At 42.6% G+C, this 24096-nt stretch overlaps 1 pseudogene; it reads left to right on the forward strand.

The window, feature by feature from the left end:
• Nucleotides 1-21003: 21003 nt before the first annotated feature.
• LOC114908549 lies at nucleotides 21004-23854 on the forward strand (annotated as a pseudogene).
• Nucleotides 23855-24096: the final 242 nt, after the last annotated feature.

Raw genomic sequence — 24096 nt, forward strand, 5'->3', positions numbered from 1 at the left:
TAATTTTTAAGCTATCATTTGTTGATTGCTTACCATGTGCAAGGCACTTCTCTAAGCAATTTACTCACGTCATTAAATCTTTACAAAGTCCTGAGAACTAAGTATAATTATGATTATGCCAATTTTACAGGTGAGGAAATGGGGGCTGAGTGAGGTGAAGTCACTCAGCCAAGGCCAACAGACTGGTAAATGGTGGAATCAAGATTATAACTCAAGTCTGTCTGTGAGTCTGCACTGTGAGTAGATTTTGTACATGGTGCCCATTTACCCTTCATCCTTTGCTAAGGACAAGCTCCCAGCCAGACTCCATGCTTGGGGACTGGGGCTACACAGATCAATACAGGGGGCCCTGCTCTCAAAGAATTGACTATTCCTGAGGCTCCAGCTAGAAGTGCTTACCCTGTCCTTTATGTGGTTACAATTCTGCCAAAAGTATCTTTTAGAGAATGTACTCCTTAACATGCCATGTTTACCGGGCACTAGTATAGATTTCCTAAGTTCTGAACATAGAGGTACCAGGAGGAAATTCTTTTGCATCTTACTCTCTCCGCCAGTGTTTGGCTGTCTTTGGATATTGACAAATCTGACACTTCCTGTAGAAAGTAATCATTGTCTAAAAATGTGAAGGATTGTAGAAATTGCCAAGTTCCATGTAGTTGTTTTTTTTTAATGTATTTATTTGTTTGTTTATTTTTGGCTGCGTTGGGTCTTCATTGCTGCGAGCGGGCTTTCTCTAGTTGCGGTGGGCGGGAGCCACTCTTGGTGGTGGTGTGCGGGCTTCTCATTGCAGTGGCTTCTCTTGTTGTGGAGCACAGGCTCTAGGCACGCGGGCTTCAGTAGTTGTGGCTCTCAGGCTCTAGAGCGCAGGCTCAGTAGTTGTGGAGCATGGGCTTAGTTGCTCCGTGGCCTGTGGGATCTTCCTGGGCCAGGGCTTGAACCCATGTCCCCTGCCTTGGCAGGCGGACTCTTAACCACTGCACCACCAGGGAAGTCCAAGTTCCATGTAGTTTTTATCAGAAAACACTTCATGTTGTCAGTTTAGAAATGGTCTAAGAAAATCCCCCAAATGCTACACATTCAAAAAATACCACATTCACAATATAAATCTATCATATCTCTTTTATAAAAATAAATTATTATAACAGTATTGTATGCTATAATTTATAAAGAGTCAAACATAAAAGTATAAAATAAGAAGTTAAAGTCTGCCTCGCCTTTTCCTCGCATTTCCTTCCTTATTTCCTAAATATCATGTGCTTGTTGTAAAAACTTCAATTGATATAGAATCTGTAAAAAAAAAAATAATAATAATAATAATAAAAAACAGAAGCCTCAAATAAAATAGAGTTGGGAGACCAGAAGGGTGAGTTCTCATGGTCTGGATGACAGCAGAGCCCAACAGGAAGAAGAAAGACTCCTCTTGTTTCCTGGTAACAACTCAGCCAATGAAAAGCCAGTCACTCTTTCTTTACTATAGCCCTCTGGACTTCCTTTCTCCTCTATAAAAGTTTCTTTCTCTTGCTGTGAAGGGACTTGCACTTGGCTCACCTTGGTTGCAGACCCCAAAATACAATTCTGTCCTGATCTTGAATAAACCCATTTTTGCTGGAGAAATAATCTGCAGTCTATTTGTTTTAGGTCAACAAAGCATATCCTCAATCCCATTTCCCACATGTAACTAGTGTCTATCTGTTTTTGATATTTCCATCATCTTTTTTATGTTAGTTTAAACTAACTCACAGAAGTCTTTGGGATTGATAACTATATTTTGCTGAGCATTCCTTGGGTACCACTAATTATGTATAAACTGGGAAAAAACATATTTCAGCCTTAGGGGATTTTGTTTCCTTTTGTTTTGATTGTTGTGTTTTGAAGTCCAGGCCCCAGTGAAAGTTTCCCATTGAAGAAGAAGCCAGTCCCCACAGACCCAGCACAGTTCATCTCAACTGTAGGGTGGTTTTTAGCAAATGGAATATCACCTTTTAAATAACACTAATACTGGGAATAAGGAATTGTGTTACCGGGGAAAATGCAATTAACATTCTCAAGACGGAGGACATGAGGAGGGGAAAGGGTAAGCTGGGACGAAATGAGAGAGTGGCATAGACTTAATGCACTACCAAATGTAAAATAGATAGCTAGTGGGAAGCAGCTGCATAGCACAGGGAGATCAGCTCAGTGCTTTGTGACCACCTAGAGGGGTGGGATAGGGAGGGTGGGAGGGAAATGCAAGAGGGAGGAGATATGGGGATGTATGTATATGTATAGCTGATTCACTTTGTTATAAAGCAGAAACTAACACACCATTGTAAAGCAATTATACTCCAATAAAGATGTTAAAAAAAAAAAGATTCTCAAGACGAGATGCTATGGATTCCTTGTCTCCTTACCAAGGCAAAATACCATTTGTAAAATGTACATTTATTGTGGTTTTTACCCTATAAAATTAATACATTCCTTTTGTAAAAATGTTAACATTACAGATATATGTAACATAGCAAATAAAAGTCAACCTACTCCCTAGCCCCCAGAAATGACAACAGTTTGGAATATATTCTTCCAAGGTTTTTTTTTTTCCCCTATAGAGCAAAACTTTTCTGTTTTCTTAATTTCCTAAATATTATGTACCTGTTATAAAAACTTAAATTGATAAAGATGCGTATCAAAATTTAAAGTGAAAGTTTTCTCCCTTCCACATCCTAATTCTTAGAATTAGTTTGGTGTATATCTTCCTTTACAGACGTTTTTCTACATAGATACTAAGACATCTATATGGCTTTTTTTTTTTAACACAATAAACCTATTCTGTAACATACTGTTTTTCACAAAAAATATATCTTGGGCTATTTTCCGTGTCTATTCGCGTAGCTCTGTCTTGGCTGTTTAATAGTTGCATAGTGTTCAGTGGTATTGGATATATCAGTCCTATTTACCCAATCCATTTTGGTTGTTTCCTTTTTACACATTTGTACAAGCATTTGTCAAGTCTAGTATAGTAGTTACCAGGATGGACTCTGGAGTTAAACTGCCTGGATTGATACCAATTCCAATTCCACCACTTTGTAACTTGTGCAAGTTACCAGACTCTTTGTGCCTCAATTTCCCCAGCGTAAAATGAGAATTATAACACTCTATAATAGAGTATACTGTAAGAATTAAATGACACAGACTATATACAATGCTTATCTCATTGCTTGGCACACCAAGTACTCATTAAATACTGGTTCTTAATGTTTATCATTAACAATAAGATTAATAAATGGTCCTTATTATTATAATTATCATCATTCTCAAGAAACCAAAAAACAGAGTAAATTGAGAAAGTAGTAATTAGTAGCTAATTAGTAATTAGTAGTTAAGAAAAATTATATCATTACCACTTAAAGATACTTATTCTACCTGACAAGTCAGTTAATGAAAGTGTATTTTAGGATGTGAAGAATTTTACATTAAGCTAGTTACACGAGAAAGTCTGAACGATTTGTGTTTTAAATAAGAATGAACAGGCCTCTGAGGCCCAGAAGGGAAGACATTAACTGGTAATTAGAAAAATCAATCTCTTAGCTGAAAGTTTTAATAGCTTCCTTTGTTCTTTCATCCTAACTGCTACCTGGACCTAAGCAGTGGCTGGAGAGAGGGCAGAGCCGTGAGGGTTCCTAGCGGGGCTTCCACTCAGGGCCTCATGGGGACTAGCAGCGTCTCAGGGCGTGTCCTACATCTTGGTCACCTTAATATCGTGAATACCTTCCCACTAGGGATTAGTGTCCCTCTTCTATAGCTTAGGAAACTGAGGCTCAGAGACCACGTCATTTAGGGTTTCTGGTTTGCATCTCTCAGAAACCAAGGCTGACCGAAGTGAAGGGGATTTTTAAGCAGGGATGTTGGGAGCTCATAGGGTGGGAGGGGTGGCTGGAGAGCCTGAACAAGAAACAGGCAGGATCTCGCAGGTGACATGAGGCAGAGGCAGGAAGCAAGTCCAAGCTTTTCAACACTCAGATTTTGATTCCAGAATCTGGAAGCACCTGATGGCCAAATGCTTGAGAATGGGCGCACAGGCCAGCAGCTTCGGCATCACCCGGGAACTTGTTAGAAATGCAGAGTTTCAGGCCCCACCCTGGACTTCCCAAATCCAGATCTACATTTCAAGAGATTCCCCATATCTGTGCATGCTACAATTTGGGAATCAGTGGGCAGAGCCCCTAAAAAACATCTAATCTCTGATCAACTTCCCCATGGGGAAGAGGTGATTCCTCAACAGGAAATCTGGGGAGCTGCTCAGAGAAGGACGAGGAATGGACTCTAGGAGAGCCATAAAAGGCATCCCTGGGATTCCAGCACAGCCTGATCTGCATCAGGCTGCCTCCTCCTATCCATCCTCAGGACATGTGGACAGACAGTTCCTGTTGGCAGCAGGACAGGGTTTTTCACTCTAGATCAGATTTCTTGGAGCTGATGACATCTGGGAGATCTGAGAGAGGGCTCTGCTGTAACATCACTGATCTTTTTAAGCCAATTAATTTAAAAACCTTTTCCCTCCTCTTACATAACTTTTTGGACAAAGATGGAATGTTAAGACAGCAGCTGCACTCCTTCTCAGTGGTGCCTCTTTCACAGGAACCCACTATAGATTTATTGCTATATTAAAGGGAATAATAAAAATTAAAGTTTTGTAAGGCCTTGGATCCAGGTGCCAAAGGACAAAGGAAGCACCTGGCTTTGCCAGCACAAAGGCTCTGGTACCAAAAAAGCAAGATGTGAGCACTGGAATGCTAAAGAAGGGCAGCTTCACATTCCTTCATCTGGCGTTGCCTTGACAAGGGGCTTCTACGTGAGAGGCCTCTTTGGAGACTTCCCCCCACCCCTCCTGGAGCCCTGCCCCTCTTTCTGCCCAGGCCTGTCTTGCATGAGCATAGCAAGCCCACGAATGTCTGTGGTCAAAGCAGGGCACATGGACCGCTATCCTTGGTCCTGAACCATAGTTACAAGTTGCGGCAGTAATTCACAAGCTGGCTGCAAATCTGAGTCAATGGGGAAGGTAGATAAATGTACTGATTGCAAAGCCCCACCCCCAGATATTTTGACTCAGTAGGTCTCTGCATTTAAGAACAATAACAATAACAACCAGAGACCAGATGAATCTGATAGTCATTCCATGGATTATAGCTTGGAAATCACTATGCTAGGATATGCTTAGTGCTCCTAAGCCTATGTAGTAGGCACCCTGTTGCTTTTTTTCCTGTTCGACTTTATTCCCCAGTCTTCTAGAAATGCATCCTGGTTCTTATAATGGAGCCAGCCCAAAGGCAGATAGAGCTGAGGGATGGAGACCAGGTCCAGATGACCTTGTTTGAGTCTCTGAATCAAGTGGCTCTGAAGTCTGAAATTCCCCTGGACTTTTCAGGGCTAATACCCTTTATTGCTTAAGCCAGTTTGAATTGGGTTTCTGTTACTTGTAACCAAATCTGACTAACATTTCTTAGGACTCTGGTGACTCTTACACATCTCCTAAGAATTCTCTCCTATGAATTCTGAATCAAACAAGAAAAGAGGCAGTGTGGAAGAGAAGAGCTGGGGCCAGAGTGAGAACAAGGAAAAGAAGCTGAGAAGTTGCCAGGGAGAAATAAGAATGGCTCCAATTTGGACAATGTGTCCAAATAATCAGTTACTAGGAATGGACTCTAGGAGAATTAAACCTCAAACAACCATGGCTTGAAAATCACTTGACTGAAGGAGAGTCAAAAGAATGGGTGGGCTCAGGGTACCAGAGGGGACCAATGTTAATACACCTCCAGAAGAGGTATCTTAGGTTGTGTCACCAAAGTGTTCACATATTTTTTTTTCATTTTCTATCTCAAAAACCTTGTTATTTTTACTCTGTTCCCCATATCTTTGGTTTATGCTACATGGGTTCCATGGTTGATCTCAGTCAGCCTTTTTTTTAATTTATTTATTTTATTTATTTATTTTTGGCTGTGATGATGTTTACACCCCCAGGAATTTTAAACCCATAATAAAAAATACTGAAAGATCAAAAGGTTTTCAGGACTGAAGGGAATAACCCCCAATGGTATAACTCCAGAGCATCATTTCTCCAAGTAGGTGGTACATATGGGAGTAGGGAAGCATGATAAAAATGCCTATATCCCTTCCATGTGGTTTTGAGAGTATTCCTGTCTGGCTAGGGCAGAAAAAAAGGTCTAATTAGTGGGCGTTGAAGTGGGTTAACGTTTGCATTACGGAAGAAGGGAGAGTTGCTTGACAGAGATTCCAGGACACAGATAATTCGACAGGAGGAGAGGATCTGATGAAAGACCACTGGGGAGATCTGAAAAACCAGGGTAAAACATAAAAGGAAGCTATTTTTAGGGACAGAGATGCTAGATCAGATTGCAGGACAAGCAGATCTAGGCATCTGGGAATGGTCATTAGAAATGACTTGAAAGTCAGTAACTCTGAGCAAAAGAATACTAGGGCAAAGCTGTGGTACTTAAATGACTGTCAAGAGATGTGCAATTTCTTTTTTCTTTCTTTAGAGATGTGCAATTTTAAACAAATTCTGGAGAGTCTGATGTCTCTGAGCTATTTGCAAAGCCCAAGAAAAGGATCTGTCCCTTTTGGACAAAGGTTGCTCCTCTAAATGTGGTGTAAAGTCATTAGATCATGAACATCATATTACACTGAACTTTTAAAATATTTTAGCTGAAAGTCTGGAGGAGGGAGGAAGCACAGAGTGGGCTCTGGGGACTGGTTTTCGTCTGTTTCTTGGTCTGGTAAGTAGTCATAAGGGAGCTCACCTTGGATTATTTGTGAAACTATACATTGGTGTTATTTGAACTTTTCTATATATTTCACAGTAAAACAGTGGAAAAAGTTATCCAAGTGCTAACAGAGAAATATTCTGAGTCACTGAGAAAGGATGTGAATCAAGGAGGAGAGAGCATCCTCTAGGGGGATGTTATGATATGGCCATTAGAAAGAGTGTTTAGGAAAAGTTTTGATATGGGAAAATGTTAATGATATGGTGTTAAGTGAATAAGTAGGCTACAGCATGTGTATGTACACAAATATTTATAAAAACTATGAAATAAGTATACGTATAGGAAAAAGACTGAAAAGAAAGTACTATCACCACCCAGCTACCCAAATGAAGGGATGTTTATTTGGTAGCAGCCTGGCTGCTTCCCATACAATAAATACAGGGTAACAGTTAAGATCACGTTTAAGGCTTTGATGGTCCAATCCCAGCACCGCCACTTACTAGTTGGGTCCCTTGGACAAACTGCTTAACCTCTCCGGGGACATAACAGTGCCTCTGGGGACATAGGTCCTAGGCAAAACCTGCCAGTATGGTTTAGGGAGGTCTGATTTATTAGGCCCATTCCAGCCCAAGATGAAGGAGATTTTCATAGTCTGAACTGTTTCCTTAGTATGGATGGAGCTGGTGATGATTGTTAAGGGTTCAGAACACCCTTGGGCCCATGACTTGCTACTGTCATCTCTTTTTTGTCTGTTTTGTTGTGTAATGATGTTCCTTGATCCTATGGGGGAAGTTGGGAAGGGGGAATTGGAGCTATGCCACACCCTGGGACATTTAAGATGTACCTTACTGCAGCCTGCCCCTGTCCCACAAGCATCAGGGCTGGCTGGCGGTGACCAAGTTCCATCGACTTTGATCCTATTTAGGGAGACAGGCTTTGGAAATAATAAAAATCAAAATATTTCTCTGGCCAGATCACCAGTATAGAATTATTTTGGACCTATCAAATCTGTAAAGCCAACGTTTTCTCTCTGACCCTTGATAATCAACTCTATCCTTGATTGTCCTTTGGAAAAGAAGAACATTTATGATGAGATTTAGTCAAGGAGAATTCCTCAGGTGAGCATGGGCCAACATCCCTTTCATGTTTCCTCATTCCATTCTAGGTTAGAGGAACACAATCAGAGCTTTAAAAGTATCCTCTAAAATACCTCCCCTGAGGTTTTGGAGATTTAGTGAGAACAGAGCAGCAGCCAGGGACTCAGTTTCTAGTTCTCTAGCCAACCAGCTACAGAATTAAGGACAAGATGCTCCACACCTCAAGGCCTGGATTTCCACTTTAAAATCGGGTTTGTTCTAGTCCATGGTTTCTGGGTACAAGAAATCAAAGTTGACTCAAGACAACCCAGGTGAGATATGTCTGCAGATACTGAGTGGGAAGAGAGAGAGACGACTCAAAGCCAAGCACAAGAAGCGAGGTACAGCAGGCAGGGCTTTTTTTTTTTTTAATAGAAAATTTTTATTATAAAAAACACATGTATATTATTTTAAAATTTAGCTCAGGGTGTATCAAAGTATTACTTGCTTTATTCTTGCCTTTTCTTATTAAATCCAGTATGTGGTGAATGGGCTATTTCCTTTTTATTCTTAGGTTTTATAATAATATGTAAAGTTATTATTCCATTTTTCCTTTCTGCTCCATATACTACATAGGTCTGGAAACAATAATTTCTTTTTAACTTTTAACCGATTTCATTTCTTTTTATGGTAAGGAGCAGTAATTAGGTCCCCTGATTTAAATTGTTCTCATGTATACTTAAATTGTAACCCTTATACAAACAAACTCTTATTCATCAGGCAGGGCTTTGTGGGAACATTTGCTGTCTGCCTCTCTTGGGGGCAGTGTGGGTGTGTCTCTTGGATGGGTTCTGCTTCTCACTGCATTCCCCCATTCTCCTTTCCACTTTGAGTGCCCAACAAATGACTATGACCCCTTCTGTCTCAAAGTCCACTCCAAGAGATGACATTGGATTGATCATCTCACATCTGTCAGGGCAAGGATAAGTTATAAACTCTTAGCTGGTCTTTCAGTTGGCTCTTTGAGTAAAATATCCATCCCTGGCCCAGGACCATGGTTGGGAGTGGGTGGGTGCAGATCTCTCCTTGATGAGGCTTGGTCAGGCAAGCAATGAATTCCATCTTTTGCAGAAATGATAAAAGCCTCATCTGACAAGGATCATATGACATAATTGTGAAACTGCCTTAGGAAGAATCAAGGGTAAGTTAAAGTTATTCTAATTATTATTCAGAATTATTAGAACAAAGAATGAGAGTCAGGAGGCTACTTGAAGAAGTTCCCAATGGCCAAATCTGATATAGTTTGAGCAAAAAAGTAATGACGATGATGGATTATTGCCCTCAGTAAAATATCTATAAGTCCTGATGATATAAATAGTTGAATAAACTTTAATATGTAGGAAAAGGGGAGGCTCCTCCTTAGAGCAGAATTCCAGTTAAATAAAAATTCAAGGAAGGATTGAAATAGAAAACCACCAATTGGCAAATAACACAGTAATAATTATTGCAAGTGAGGATCATTGATGGATACCAAAATTCATGGGCAAATGTATGATAGAAACAGGGTGTTACATAGTCTCAAAGCTCCCCCAAGATACTTATTAATTGCAAAGGGGAAAATAGTAACTTGACAATGGAGAAATATGGCAGACACCTCCTTAGCTAACTGTTCAAAGTTAACATCCCTAGTAATGCAACATATCAGCATCGTATGCCTTTTGATATGCTGCAAGGAGAAGGACACACATCACTTCCGTGGTGTTCTGTTAAAAATGCATAACCTGAATTTAACCATAATGAAACGTCTTATAAACCCCAATTGAGAGACATTCTATAAATTACTGGACAGTGCTCTTCAAAAGTGGCAAGGTCATAAAAGACAAAACCAAAAAACAAAAACAAAACTGAGAAACTCTCCAAGACAGGAGAAAATTAAGGAGACATGAAAACTAAATACAGGGTCCTGGATTTGATCCTGGGCCAGAAAAAGATCATTAGTGAGACAATCGGAGACACCTGAATAAGGTAAGGAGATTACTAGTAGTATTATGTCAGTACTAATTTCCTGGTTTTGATAATTGTCTCGTGGTTATAGATGTTGTTAACATTTGGGGAAGCTGTAGAAAGTTTATACAGGAATTCTTGTATTACTTATACAGTTTTATCTTTAAGCCTGAAATTATTTCAGAATTCAAAATTAACAAGCCTAAGAAATAAAACAAGAGAGCTCATTAGTACTGATGTGAAATAATCTCCAAAATATATTATTGAGTGAAAAAGAAGTTACTTTTTGTGTAAAAAGGAGTCTCACTCATTCTCACATTCTCTCTCTCACACACACACACAAACACTCTTGAATCTACATAGAATATGTCTTGAGGAAAATGCAAACAGTTGGTGATAGTGGTTGCCACTGGGTTGGGGAACTGGGAACCTGACAGAGTTGGGAGAAATACTTTTGAGGATATAATTGTTTTCTATGTTGTTTGAGGTTTAAAAAAAAGATCATGTCTTGCATGTCTTATCTTTAAAATATCATTAAACTACCAAAATCTGTTTGTCTTGAGAAACCTGGATTCATTTCACCAAAGCTTACTAGGGCCAGATATCCCCTTTTCAAGATCTTCAGTCCTGTGACTTCCCTGGTGGCACAGTGGTTAAGAATCCGCCTGCCAATGCAGGGAACACGGGTTTGAGCCCTGGTCCGGGAAGATCCCACATGCCGCGGAGCAACTAAACCAGTGTGCCACAACTACTGAGCCTGCGCTCTAGAGCCTGCGAGCCACAACTACTGAAGCCCACGTGCCTAGAGCCTGTGCTCTGCAACGAAGAGCGGCCCCCTCTCGCCGCAACTAGAGAAAGCCCATGTGCAGCGATGAAGACCCAATGCAGACAAAAATAAATAAATTTATTTAAAAAGAAAAAAAAGATCCTCAGTCCTCTACAAAACTTCCCTATCTCTCTAAGCTAAGAACATAAGCCGATGTGATTGTATTTCTTCCCAAACATATATTCCCATGGAAACTGAAGGGCAACAGTCCAAGAAAGAGAAGCAAAGAAGCAAAGGATATTCATTTATTTATGATTATTTGAAAATTTTCAGGTCACTTTCCGATTTTCACTTATGTTCCATGAATGCTTTGAAAAACACCAAATGTATAACAATTCTGCCATTAAAGAACATGAGTTTTATTACTAAAACCAGGTAAGAAGCCCCCTTTAGTGTTAGGCAAGGTCTGGATAACTAGGACCAATATATAAAATGTACAAGTCTGTCTCCTTGTGCTTTTGAATCTAGCTGGTGCACGTGAAGCCTTTTTTGAGAGAAGTTTGATCACAGGTATTAAAATCTTTAAAATGTGCAGAAATGAGACTTCCACCTATAACAATATGAAGAGGTAGGCAAATATTCTCTCACCAAACACAAGGAAGAAATCGAAGAAATTATCAAAATCAAACCATTTCAAGGCTTTGTAGATCTGTAGATCAACGAAATGCAAATAACAAATTGAGAGATGTTTATTTCTAGCGAATTTGCTGGAACTTTGTGTAAGAACAATAGGAGTCTGCAGCCTTCTTGGCCAGGACAGCTTCCATCCCACCACCCAGCTTGGTAGGTGCAGCTGATTTACTAGAGCAGGACAAAAATTGAAAACCAGCTTGGCTGCAAGTAAGTAGGGGCAAACTTGATTTGGAATGGAGAGTGAAAAGTCCATGCTCAATAGCATTGTCAGGACAGCAGCAAGCCCGGTAGAAAAGGAACATAGAAAGCCTGCAGCTTGGCTGGCCTGGGGCTGTGGTCCCAGGTGGGATGGGTGGTGGATCAGTTCGACAGGAAGGCTCTGGAAGTGACAGGGTGATAGAAGGCCTAAGTAAGCTCTCCACATGTCTCCAGCTGACTGGAAAACTATACACACGTTCAGGGAGACATGAGAGGGCCCAGAGAAAAGTGAAAGCCACAGCAGACTTGGGAATGCCCTCCTCACCCCACACACAGACCCACGAGGGAAGGGTGAGAATGTTACGGGCTCAAGGTGTTTAAATACAACCTCTGCCCGAATCAATGGCTAACTACTAAGCTATGTTGACACATGGGTTCCCTTAGGAAGTCAGGCTAAAAATAAGCATAAAAATACTGAGCAGAGACATCAGCGGCTATACACTGTGAGGAAGACAAGATTCTGCAGATTAAGTTCAGGCAAGTTACTAAAACCAAACCAAAACAGAACAAAACAAAGAAACAAACTAAAAGAAGCCCTCAGGAAAATAAATCAGAATCTCTAGGTGCTATAGAATATATTATATTGAATTTTCTTCAGCTTTTGACAAAAAACTACAAGACATACAAAGAAACAGGAAAGTGTGGTCCGCACAAAGGAAAACGCTCTATTGAAACAGACTCTGAATGAGCCCAGATGTTGATTTCAGCAGAAAAAGATTTCAAAGCAACTGAGTTTTTTGTTGTTGTTGTTTTGTTTTTGAGGAAAGAAATGGAAATTTTTATTTGAGCCATCCTGAAGATTATAACCTGGGAGACAGTCTTTCAGAAAGCACTGAAGACTGTTCCCTTAAAGCAACTATTTTAAATATGCCCAAATAATTAAAGGAAACCTTTTAAAAAACTAAAGGAAAATATGACAATCATTCAGTAAATCGAGAACCTCAAAAGAAAATATCAACTAGACTAAAACAAAACAAATGGAAACTCTAGAGCTGAAAACAACCAAAATGAAAAATTTCATCAACTGGATAGGCTCAACAGTGGATTTGAGAGGGCAGAAGGAAGAATCAGTGAGCCTGAAGATAGACAGTTCAGTAGAAATTATCCAATCTGATGAACAAAGGGGAAAAAATAAAAAAGAATGAAGAAAAATGAATGGAGCCTCTAAGACCTGTGGGACAACATCAAGCAAACCAACTTACATGTAATGAGAGTCCTAGAAGGAGGGGAGAGAGAGACATAACAAACTGAAGAAATAAGAGCCAAAAACGTTTCAAGTTTCATGAAAAGCTCAACAAACCCCAAATAACACAAACACAAAGAATCCATACCTAGATACATCATAGTTGAATTGCTAAAAGCCAAAACAAAGAGAAAAGGTTGAAAGAGAAAAATCACTCATTGTGTACAGAGGATCCACAGCACAATTAATCACTCATCATAAGAAACGAGTCCAAAAGGCAGTGAAGTGGCATAGAGAACTAAAGAAAAAGTCAACAAATAATTATAGTCAGCAAATCCATCCTTTAAAAATGAAGATGAAAGACGTTTCCAAATAGACAAAATCTGAGAGAATTTGTTGCTAGCAGACCTACCTTTTAAGAAATACTAAAGGAAATCTTTCAGGTGGACAGGAAATGACACAGATGGTAACTTGAATTCACAAGAAGAAATGAAGTACACCCAAAATGCTAAATATATGGGCAAATTAAAAAGAGTACATAGGGGTTTCCCTGGTGGCGCAGTGGTTGAGAGTCCTCCTGCCGATGCAGGGGACACGGGTTCGTGCCCCGGTCCAGGAAGATCCCACATGCCGTGGAGTGGCTGGGCCCGTGAGCCACGGCCACTGAGCCTGCGCGTCCGGAGCCTGTGCTCCGCAACGGAGGAGGCCACAACAGTGAGAGGCCCTTGTACCGCAAAAAAAAAAAAAAAAAAAAGAGTACATAAATATAAAGATTTCTCAGTTCTCTTAATTTCTTATAAAATATGACTGCAGAATAGAAACCATTGATTTGACACTTTGAACATGTGAACTTCATGGGACATAAATTATACCTCAAAACTATTCAAGGAATACAAAAACACATACAAATTCTAACACTGTATTGTTGGATTCCTAACATACATATGTGGCAATAGCACAAAAGAGGGGGAGGAAATGGAGCTTTATTGGAACAAAGTTTCTATGTTTTACCAGAATCAAGTCAGTATTAATCTGGAGTAGACTGTGACACAGTAAGCTGTGTATTGCGGTCCTTGGCACTACTGATACTTTGTGTCGGGAACTGCTGTGGTGGGCTGCCCTTTGCCTTGTAGGGCGTTCAGCAGCATCCCTGCCTCCTCCTAGTAGCACACCCCTACTCCCAGCTATGACCAATAAAAAGGTCTCTAAATATACCCTATCCAGATGGCTGGAGGCGGGGGCATCGCCCCTAGTTGAGAACCACTGTCCTACAGCAACCACTGAGAAAATAATCCAAAGAAACAGAGTTTAAAATCAATAGAAAAAAATCAGAAAAATTAGAATAATACAATAACAATGTTTGTTTACACAAAAGAAGTCAGTAAATGAGCAAGGTATAATAGATACAGAAAACAGATAGTAAAGTGTATGATTTTAAATCCAACATTATTAATTACATTAAATACTAAATCCTCCAATCAAAAGACAGAAATTGGGGCTTCCCTGGTGGCGCAGTGGTTGAGAGTCCGCCTGCCGATGCAGGGGACATGGGTTCGTGCCCCGGTCTGGGAAGATCCCACATGCCACGGAGCGGCTGGGCCCGTGAGCCATGGCCGCTGAGCCTGCGCGTCCGGAGCCTGTGCTCCGCAATGGAAGAGGCCGCAACAGTGAGAGGCCCGCGTACCGCCAAAAAAAAAAAAAAAAAAAAAAGACAGAAATTGTCAGATTGGATAAAAAAAGCAAGCTCCAACTATATGCTGCATATAAGAGACACACTTGAGATTCAAAGACACAATTGATTGAAAGTTAAAGGATGGAAAGAGAGACACTATGCAAACAGTATCCAAAAGAGAGCTGGAGTGGCTATTTTAATATCAGACAAAATGGACTTTAAGACTAGAAATACTAGAAACAAACAGGGACATGTCATAATAATAAAAGTCATGACATCAAGAAGATATAACGATTATAATTGTATGTGCACCTAATAATAGAGATTCAAAATACATGAAGAAAGCTGACAGAATTGAAATGAGAAATAGAACAACCAGACAGGACCTCAGGAAGGATATACAGCATCTTCCAGTTAGATCTAACTGACAATTATAGAACACTCCACCCAGTGACAGCAGAATATACATTCTTTTCAAGCACACTTAGAACATTCTCCAGGATAAAAATAACAGGATGAAAAAGCAAGTCTCAATAAATAGGAAAGGACTGAAATCATATTATGAAGTATGTTTTCTGACCACAATGGAATTAAATCAGAAATAAAAGACAGTAGGAAATTTAGGAATTCCACAAATATTTGGAAATTAACACACTTGTAAATAACTCATGGGTCAAAGCAGAAATGGCAAAGGAAAGGTTTTCTAAAGGGTCGCTGTATCTGTAACAGGCCCCCTGGCTAATAAGCAGTTAAACCAGAATTGCCACAGAGGTCTGACCCAGCCCAGAAACCAGAGCCTTGAGTGCTTACTTCCCTACTGAGGATCAGGTCTTAATAAGTGAGTGAAAATCCTGAAACAAGATTTTGTTTCTCCTCCTGTTCCCAATAAGACTGGCTTATTAATGACACCAAAAAAAAGCATGCAAGGGGCTCAGGAACCTCTGCTTTCCATAGAAATTCAGGTTTCCCCATCACCACCCCTTCCCCCGAAGGAGAAAGCTGGAGATGACAGAAAAGAATGCAATGTCATATTTAATGGAATGTTCCAATTCACTAGTAATAATATTATTCCATTAGAGTCTATCAGTCAAAATGTCTCATATCAGAGAATGAATTATTATTTAACTAGGTGTTAAAACCATACTTCAAAAGGATCCATTCATAATACATCACAATATCCTCAAGTTGAGAATGTGGGTCATCTTGGCACTTCCTGTGTCCTGCTTTCACTGCAGGCAATTCTCAAAACCAGGGCACTGAGTGTCAGCATTGAACGTCCCCAGTCAGACAGGGAGGCCCAGGCTCACATTAGGCACATTTACAGAATCAGGCCCAGCAAGGGGATATAGGTTTCAGGAGGCAGCTTCATGTCTGCTGGGAAGCATGGGCTTTGGAGTTAGACACGCTGGGTTTGAGTCCTGGCTTTTCTGCACTGTGCCCCTGGGCAGCAAATCACTTAACCTCTCTGAGCCCATTTGCTGTCATCTGCAAAATAGGAATGATGAGCTCTACCTTACAGGTTGCAGTGAGGAGCATGACGGGATGTGCGTTGGTGTGTATGTATGTATGCATGTGTGTGTGTGTGTGTACATGTATATATAGTATCCTGAGCTCTTTACCTTCCCCCACTCATCCCAACCTCTGTTAATCTCTGCAATTCCAATTGCTCAGCCCCAAGATCTTGAAGCCTTTTTTTAAAAAATGAAGTATAGTCAACTTACAATACTATATTAGTTTCAGGTGGTACAACATAGTGATTCAATATTTTTATGGATTACACACCATACCAAGTTATTATAAAATACTGACTATATACCCGGTGCTGTACATTATACCCCTGTGACTTATTATCTTATAACCAGTAGTCTGAACCTCTTAATCCCCTTCACCTGTTTGACTCTTCTCCCCCACCCCCTCCCCTCCGGCAATCACCCGTTTGTTCTCTGTATCTCTGAGCCTGTTTCTGTTCTGTTTGTTCATTTGGGGGGGGGTTTGTTTTGTTTTGTTGTTTTTAATTCCACTCCTGGGTATTTATCCGAAGAAAATGAAAACACTATTTTGAAAAGATATATACACCCCAATGTTTGTTGCAGCATTATTTACAATAGCCAAGATATGGAAGCAACCTTAGTGCCCATCAGTAGATGAATGGATAAAGATGTGGTGTGTATGTTCAATAGAATATTACTCAGCCATAAAAAAGAATGAAATTTTGCCATTTGTGACAACATGCATGGACCTAGAGGGTGTTATGCTTAGGAAAAGCCTTTTTCTTTCACTCCACACATATAATCCATCAACAAATCCTGCTGGCTCTACCCTTTAAATACATCCAGAATCCAACCACATCTCACACTGCTGGCACCCACCCGGCTCAAGCCACAGTCTAAGTCCCCATCATTTTTTACCTCCTGACTGGTGTCACTGCTTCTGCCTTTTCTCCCTTGCAGACCAGCAACCAGAGAGATACCATTAAAATGTGAGATACTTTCTGTTCCTGCTCAAAGCCCTCTGAATAAAAGGGTTTGGCAATTCTTGAGCCTGTGGCCGGGGTGCACCTTGAGGCAATGGTGATTCCTTGACCCAGAAAGGATGGGAGAGACGGAAAGTACAGGGAGGAGCTGGATTTGGGAACTGAGCTTCCACAAGCCTATGCCACCAGCTACTTTTAGGGCCCTCAGGGCCGCGCTTACCTCCAGCAGGTCTCCAGAAGCAGGATGTAGAACCAGAGCACAGGCTCGAAGGCCAAGAAGGAGAGCACGGCTCACCTTTCTTCCTAAGCTTCTGCTCCCCGAGCTCCAGTACTCTCTCCAGTAGCGCCCTTGTCCCCCGCGCCCCCGCCCCCGCCCCCGCCCCGCCACGATAAAGAAAAGAAAGCAAAACTGGCTTCACCAGTTTCCTCTGAACCAACAGGCCAATTTAATCAAAGCCCACAGCATACAGCTGTGCTGGAAATGACTGGCTCCACCTGTGCCATGAGCTGCCGATGCTTATTAAAAAACAGCTTTACTGAGGTGTATTTGATATATGTAAAAATTGTGCATATGTAATATGTACAACTTGATGAGTTTGAACACATACATACACCTGCAAAACCATCACCAAAATTAAGGTAAGAGACATAGCCATCATCTCTAAAAGTTTCCTTATGTCCCTCTGGTTTGGTTTGGTTTGGTTTTTGTGCGATTACATAAAGGTTACCCTCTTAAGAAATTTTTAAGTGCATAATACAGGCTCTGTGCCATACAGCAGGTCTCCAGAACTAATGCATCTTGCGTAAGTGAAACTATACCGATTGAAAAACTCCCCATTTCCCCTCCCCCCAGCCCCTGGTAACCACTGTTCTAGTCTCCGTTTCTAGGAGCTTGACTATTTTAGGTCCCTTACGTAAGTGGAATCGTTCAGTATCTGTCCTTCTGTGACTGGCTCATTTCACGTAGCATAATGTCCACAGGTTCATCTGTGGAATCTTAAAGAGATTTCTGCCCTCCTGTGTTCATTGCAGCACTGTTCACAATAGCCAGGGTATGGAGACATGTCCTAAATGTCCATTGACAGATGAATAAAGACGATATGGTGTATATATACAGTGGAATATTATTCAGCCTTAAAAAGAGGGAAACACCATGAGCTCCTGAGAGGAGCTGCCTGTGGAGCAGGAAGGACATGCAGGTTGAGAAATAGTAGACAGAGGTCTAGAACATAAGGCCAGTGGGGACTGGGTTACTTTGGAGTTGAGGGAGAGATGGTGTAAAGTAATTCGAGTAAGGAGAGTATTAAGGGCCCAGAGAAGAAATCACAGGAACTAAGTAGTTTAGAATTTCTTTCTAATTGCTCTTAAGGAACTGATGAACCTTGTGACCAGGTTTTCCTCATGTTTCATTTATTGCAGCATAACAAATCACCCCCAAACTCAAATTTAAACAATGAGAATTTATTACTTCCTACAAGTCTACAGGTGATTTCGGTGGTTCTTTGGTCTTGACCATGTTCATTTACGCAGCTGCTATCAGCTGTGGGATCCACTGATCATTGCTGGGCTATCTATCTCCCATGTTTGGGCAGGTCTGCAGGCTGGTCTAGGGTGGCCCAGAATGAGACACCTGGGCTGCCACCCACGTGCTCTGTTATCCTCTGGTAGGTGGTGGTAGAGGCCCCAGAGAGACAGAACATAAGTACTCAAAGCCTCTGGAGGCCTAGGCTTGGAATGGACATACCTGCCATTTCTGCCACACTCCTTTGGCCAGAGCAAGTGGTGAGGTCAAACCCAGAGTCAGGATGGGAGGATATTATCAAATGTGTGGATCCAGGGAGGGGAGAAAAATTGGGACCATAATCAATCTACCGTACCATCCCAGCCCCAATTTCAAATCTGCCACCCCACTGTCAGAGAGGCCCAGTGAATGACGGAATCATTAAGACTTTGGGATCTGCCAGACTTGGATTCAAACCTACTTCCTTGTCTGAGTGTGTTTGGGCAAGTTACTTAACCACTCTGGCCTTGGGCTCCTCACCCGCAAAAGGACGATAATAATCCCTCTCTCTCAGGGCTGTGAGGATGAAATGACATGCATTGCGAAGAGGCTCAAGTGCTCAAGGATTGATTATAACATGTGGGGTTTGGAGTAGTGGGGGAACCGCGGGGAAACCCTAGGTGCCCCTCTTTCCTCCAGTCTTTAAGTGGGACATGAAGGATGGGAAGGAGATTAGGAGGAAAGGATGAGAAGGATTAAGGGTGGGTGGAGAGGGTTGGTGTGGTGAGAGCCCCTGTGCAGGGCCTCAGGAGGAACTTGAAGAAAGCAGAGCGCCCTTCTGTGCAGTCACAATGGCCCTGCTGTCCGAGCATCTGCAGGCATTCATCAACCCTGGAAGCAAACACAGCTGACTCTCTCCAGGGAACAGGGAAAAAAGAACAAGTCATGAATTCATCAAGTCAGCTCAACTACTCCGGGAAAGGGGTCTTTTTTTTTTTTTTTTGGCCGCACAGCAGGCAGGATCTTAGTTGGCCAACCAGGGATCAAAACCGTGTCCCCTGCAGTGGAAGCACAGTCTTAACCACTGGACCACCAGGGAAGTCCTGGAAAGGGGTCTTGTGTCACCCTCACCTGACATGACGGGGCTGTGGCCTCTCCCCTGACTGGCTTCTGCACACATCTGTTTGTGTGTTTGCATATGAGAAACAGGCAGAGACAAATGCTCCCTGAGAAGAAAAGAACTTCATTTAACAATAAGGCTACAGAAGCCAAGAGACCATTTGGTTTATCCTCCTAGTTTCGCAGATGAGCAAACTGAGACAGTGAGGCCAAGTGGCTCTTGCCAGTTGACACAGCCAGCTACTGAGCCTGGACCAGAGCACAGGGGCCCTGCCTGCCTTGCAAGTTCAGGTTTCCAAACCCACCCTTGGGTTGGACAGATTCACTAAAAGGAATCACAGAACTCACTGAAAGCTGTTATACTCACAGTTACGGTTTATTTCAGGGAAAGGATTCAGATCAAAATTAGCCAGAAGAAGAGATACAAAGGGTAGAGTATGGGAGGTTCCCAAATGCAAAGCTTCGATTGTCCCAGAACGTATGACCCTCCAGATGTTGATATTGACGTATGGCAATACGCATGGAGTGTGGCCAACCCGGGAAGTTCACCCAAGCTTCAGTGTCTAGAGGTTTTACTGGGGCTTCATTCCATAAGCATGAGTGATTGATTTATTGTCCATAGCATTGAACTTAGACTCCAGCGCCGCTCCGCCCCCTGGAGGTGAGGCTGATATCACCTGGCCTGAGCAGACCAAGATTCACCTCATTAGCATAAACTATCAGGTGTGAGCAAAGGGGCCCAACATGAATAACAAAGACATGCCCATCACTTGGAAAATTCCAGGGGTTTAAAGGTTATCTCCCAGGAACCAGGGACAAAGGTCAGACCAATCTGGGCAGGGCCAAGTTCTTTACTACATACCTTCCATCTGCTTATGCCTTATAAAGGCAGTTACAGTGAAAAATAAAGATAGCTATACTGAGCGTGTGCTAGATGTCAGACATTGTACACGTATTTTGTCTAATTCTCACAACAACCCTGCAAAATTGGTGTTATTTAGCCCTATTTTACTGATAAGAAAATTGAAGCTCAGAAAGTTACCTGAAGTTTTAGAGCTGGAAAATAAACAGATCTGACTATGTTGACATACTCTTTGGGCCATTAGATTCATGTTGTGAACTTCATTCTTTCATTCATTCATTCATTCAACAAATATTTATTCAAGCCTACTACGTGCCAGTAACTGTTTTAGGTGATGAAGATATAGCAAAGAACAGACAAAAAAACCACTTGCACAGAGTTGATACTCAAATGGGAGAGACAGACAACAGGCACTAAATATGCAAAATAAATAATATTTTGAATAATTTAAAGCATTGAGTATACTTTGTATGGACCTTGATCTGGATGCTGGTTAAGTACGTGAATTCAATTTGCGAGCAGCCACCAAGCAGCACACTGATGATTTGCGCCCTTTTCAGTATCTACAGTATAGTTGATAAAACATCTTTAAAAAGTCATGCAGGGGTGTCTTGGTTCCCTCCTCTTAACTATCGGTGATGACACCCAGCCACCCCTACCCGCATCTCATGCTGAATAAGAGGTGAACAGAACACAGTGTATTGTTGGTTTAAAAAGAGTAGATGTCGTGCTTTCTCAACTCACAACAGCAACCTCTACATTTAAAGCTGCTGAAACTGACACAGTGAGTTCTCTGGCTCGTGGAAGGGAGGAATATACTAAGAACTGGGTGAAACTGTAAATAAAACCTGAGAACTATCTTCCCTTAATAGATGTTAATAATGTACCTTATTCTGTCTTATGCAACAGAACATTTTCACACAGTATCATGATGCCAGTTAAGTTGTGGCATCATTTTGAGAGCAATCAGTTTGAGTTTAAAGAAAAAGGAATTGAATATTTTAAGTGTAGACATTACGAGCTCTTAAAAAGCCAAAATTACAGTTTTTCAAACTAGAAATGAAAAGGCACTGAAGCATCCTACAGGTTTTAATTTCTAACAAGATATTGATAGGCATAACCCATATAAATAAAAGCCCTTTGGGGTCCTCAATTTTCTTTTTTTTTTTTGGCTGCTCCGCTCGCAGCATGTGGAACTTCCCTGACCAGGGATCGAACCTGTGCCCCATGCAGTGGAAGTGTAGAGTCTTAACCACTTGACCATCAGGGAAGTCCCTAATTTTTTTTTAAGAGTAATGGGTCTCACTTGAGATCAAAAAGTGAGAAAATCACTGTGGTTATCCCCAACTTTGTTGATAGGTCTGTTTCTTCCTATGACCTCATAAGGAGCTATTGTTTTAGAATTCCAAGAACCAAATAAGCTCCCAGTTAGGACTAGTTTATTAGTCCTTCTGGCTCAGTAAGCTGCTTTTCAGTGACCTGAGGGACTTTGACGAAAGTCAGCTTGTTTCCTCCTTGGCATTTTGGTCTATTTTAGTTATTGGGGCTTATTTTCTTCCCCCTATATTATTTTTTCCTCACTTCTTTTCTTTATTCTTTAATTTAATTTTATTATTATTATTATTATTTTTGCGGTATGCGGGCCTCTCACTGTTGTGGCCTCTCCTGTTGTGGAGCACAGGCTACAGACGCGCAGGCTCAGCGGCCATGGCTCACGGGCCCAGCCGCTCCGCGGCATGTGGGATCTTCCCGGACCGGGGCATGAACCCGCGTCCCCTGCATCAGCAGGCGGACTCTCAACCACTGCGCCACCAGGGAAGCCCTAATTTTACTTTTATTATTTTTCTTTCCCTCAATTTTTTCTTTTTAAATTTAGCTTGTTAGTATTTGCTTTTGTTTCTTTTTAGTTTTGTTTGGCATTGTGTTTTGATTCAGTCATAAAGACCAGTTCATGGGGTGAACTTTGAACTGGTTTTCTTTTGATTTGGACCAAGCTTCTCACCAGCTCTTCCCAGATGTAAGCGGACCTTAGGATGCCTCGACTCCAAGCGCAGCAGTGAGTCCAGCGTGCTGTGGGGCCTCTGAGCCGTCTCTGTTGAGAAGAGACCCAGATTCACATGGCCTCCACCAGACCCTCGAGACCGTCGGCAAGGGAGACTGGGCTATGGTGAAGTTGGCCGGCACATCCTGGCTGGGAAAGCGAGAGCCGTGAAGATCGTTGATGAGACTCAGCGGAACTCCTCCAGCCTCCGGAGACTGTCCCGCAAAGCAGGAATCATGAAGGTTTGGAGCATCTCAACATAGTGAAGTATTTGAAGTGATGGAGGCTGAGGAAACTCTCCACCTTTGCGGAGAGGAGGACGCTAGTGGAGGAGAGGTGTTTGAGCACCTCGTGGCTCATGGCAGTAGGAAAGCAAAGCAGCTGAGAGCAGAGTCCACCAGGAGGGCATTGTCCACAGAGATTTAAAGGCAGAAAACCTGCTCTTGGATGCGAACATCAGACTTCGGCTTCAGCAACAAATGCGCCTTTTACAACAAGCTGGACACCTTCTGGGGTGGGCCCCCTCATGCTGCCCGGAACTCTTCCAGGGAAGAACCACAGGAAGTCACCCTGTCTACACTGGCCTATGGATTCCTGCCTCTTGATGGACAGAACTTCAAGGACTGCCCAGAGGGGTACTAGGACAGAATATATTATATTCTCTTCTGCATGTTTATGGAATGAAAATCTGTTTAAGAAATCTCTGATTCTCAGTAAGAAGTAAGAGCAAATCATGAAGGATCCGTGGATTACTGTGAGTCATGGATATGAGGAACTAAAGCTCTACATGGAGCCGCTCTCTGACTACCAGAAACCCCCAGCAGACTGAATTCATGGCATCCATGGTTACACGTGGAGACAGAGATCCAGGACTCACTGACAGGCCGGAAAGACAAGGTAATGTTCCAATATCTGCTCCTGGGTTATAAGAGATCTGAGCCAGAGGGCTACCGGGTCACCCTGAAGCCTCAGCCTTCAGCGGATCTAAGCGCAGCACTCCTTCCCCGCCCGCAGGAACGGCACAGGGTCCCCGCCAGCCGCAAGCAGCACATTCCCACCTCTAACTGCTGCTCTGAGAACACTCCGCCGGGGAGGAACGCAGATGTGGAGGAGGATCAGGGCGCAGGGCGGAGGCCACAGCACAGCCAGCGAGCGGCAGGGGAAGAAGACCGCCGCTGCCGCCCACCCCCAGCGCCCTCTCCACCGGCACAAATCAGAGCAGGAATCCCCCGCGCTGGGAGAGGGCCAGCCTCGGCCAGGCCTCCGTGCGGAACGGCCACGGCAGCCTAACCGTGCGGGTCCGGGGCCCCCTTGGCTTCGGCTTCGGCCACAGTCTAACCCGGCCCCGCCTGCACCAGGAATCCAAGTGCAGCCCACGGGGGCCTCCGGGCCCCGCCCCGCGGAGAGTACCTGTGAGGAGCCCAAGCCCAGCACAGCCCCCACCTGTCCCCGAGTCCACCCGTCTACCTGCAGTGTCAGTAGGGAGTGGAGCCCCGGCTCTGTCCAAAGGGAACTTCGCCCACAGGGGCAGCCCGACAGGTGCCAGACCCAGACGTTCTGCCCTGAGGTGAGACCCCAGCCTCCGCCAGCGGCAAAAGCCACGATCGGCTCCACCGGGAGCTTCTTCAGGAAGTTCAAGTCCAAATCGACAGGAAGAAATCGAGGTTTGCCGGAGGAACCTGAATGAACC

The sequence above is a fragment of the Monodon monoceros genome, unplaced genomic scaffold (assembly GCF_005190385.1).
Source record: "Monodon monoceros isolate NGI ecotype Baffin Bay Population unplaced genomic scaffold, NGI_Narwhal_1 Super_Scaffold_4, whole genome shotgun sequence".
Lineage (NCBI taxonomy): Eukaryota > Metazoa > Chordata > Mammalia > Artiodactyla > Monodontidae > Monodon > Monodon monoceros.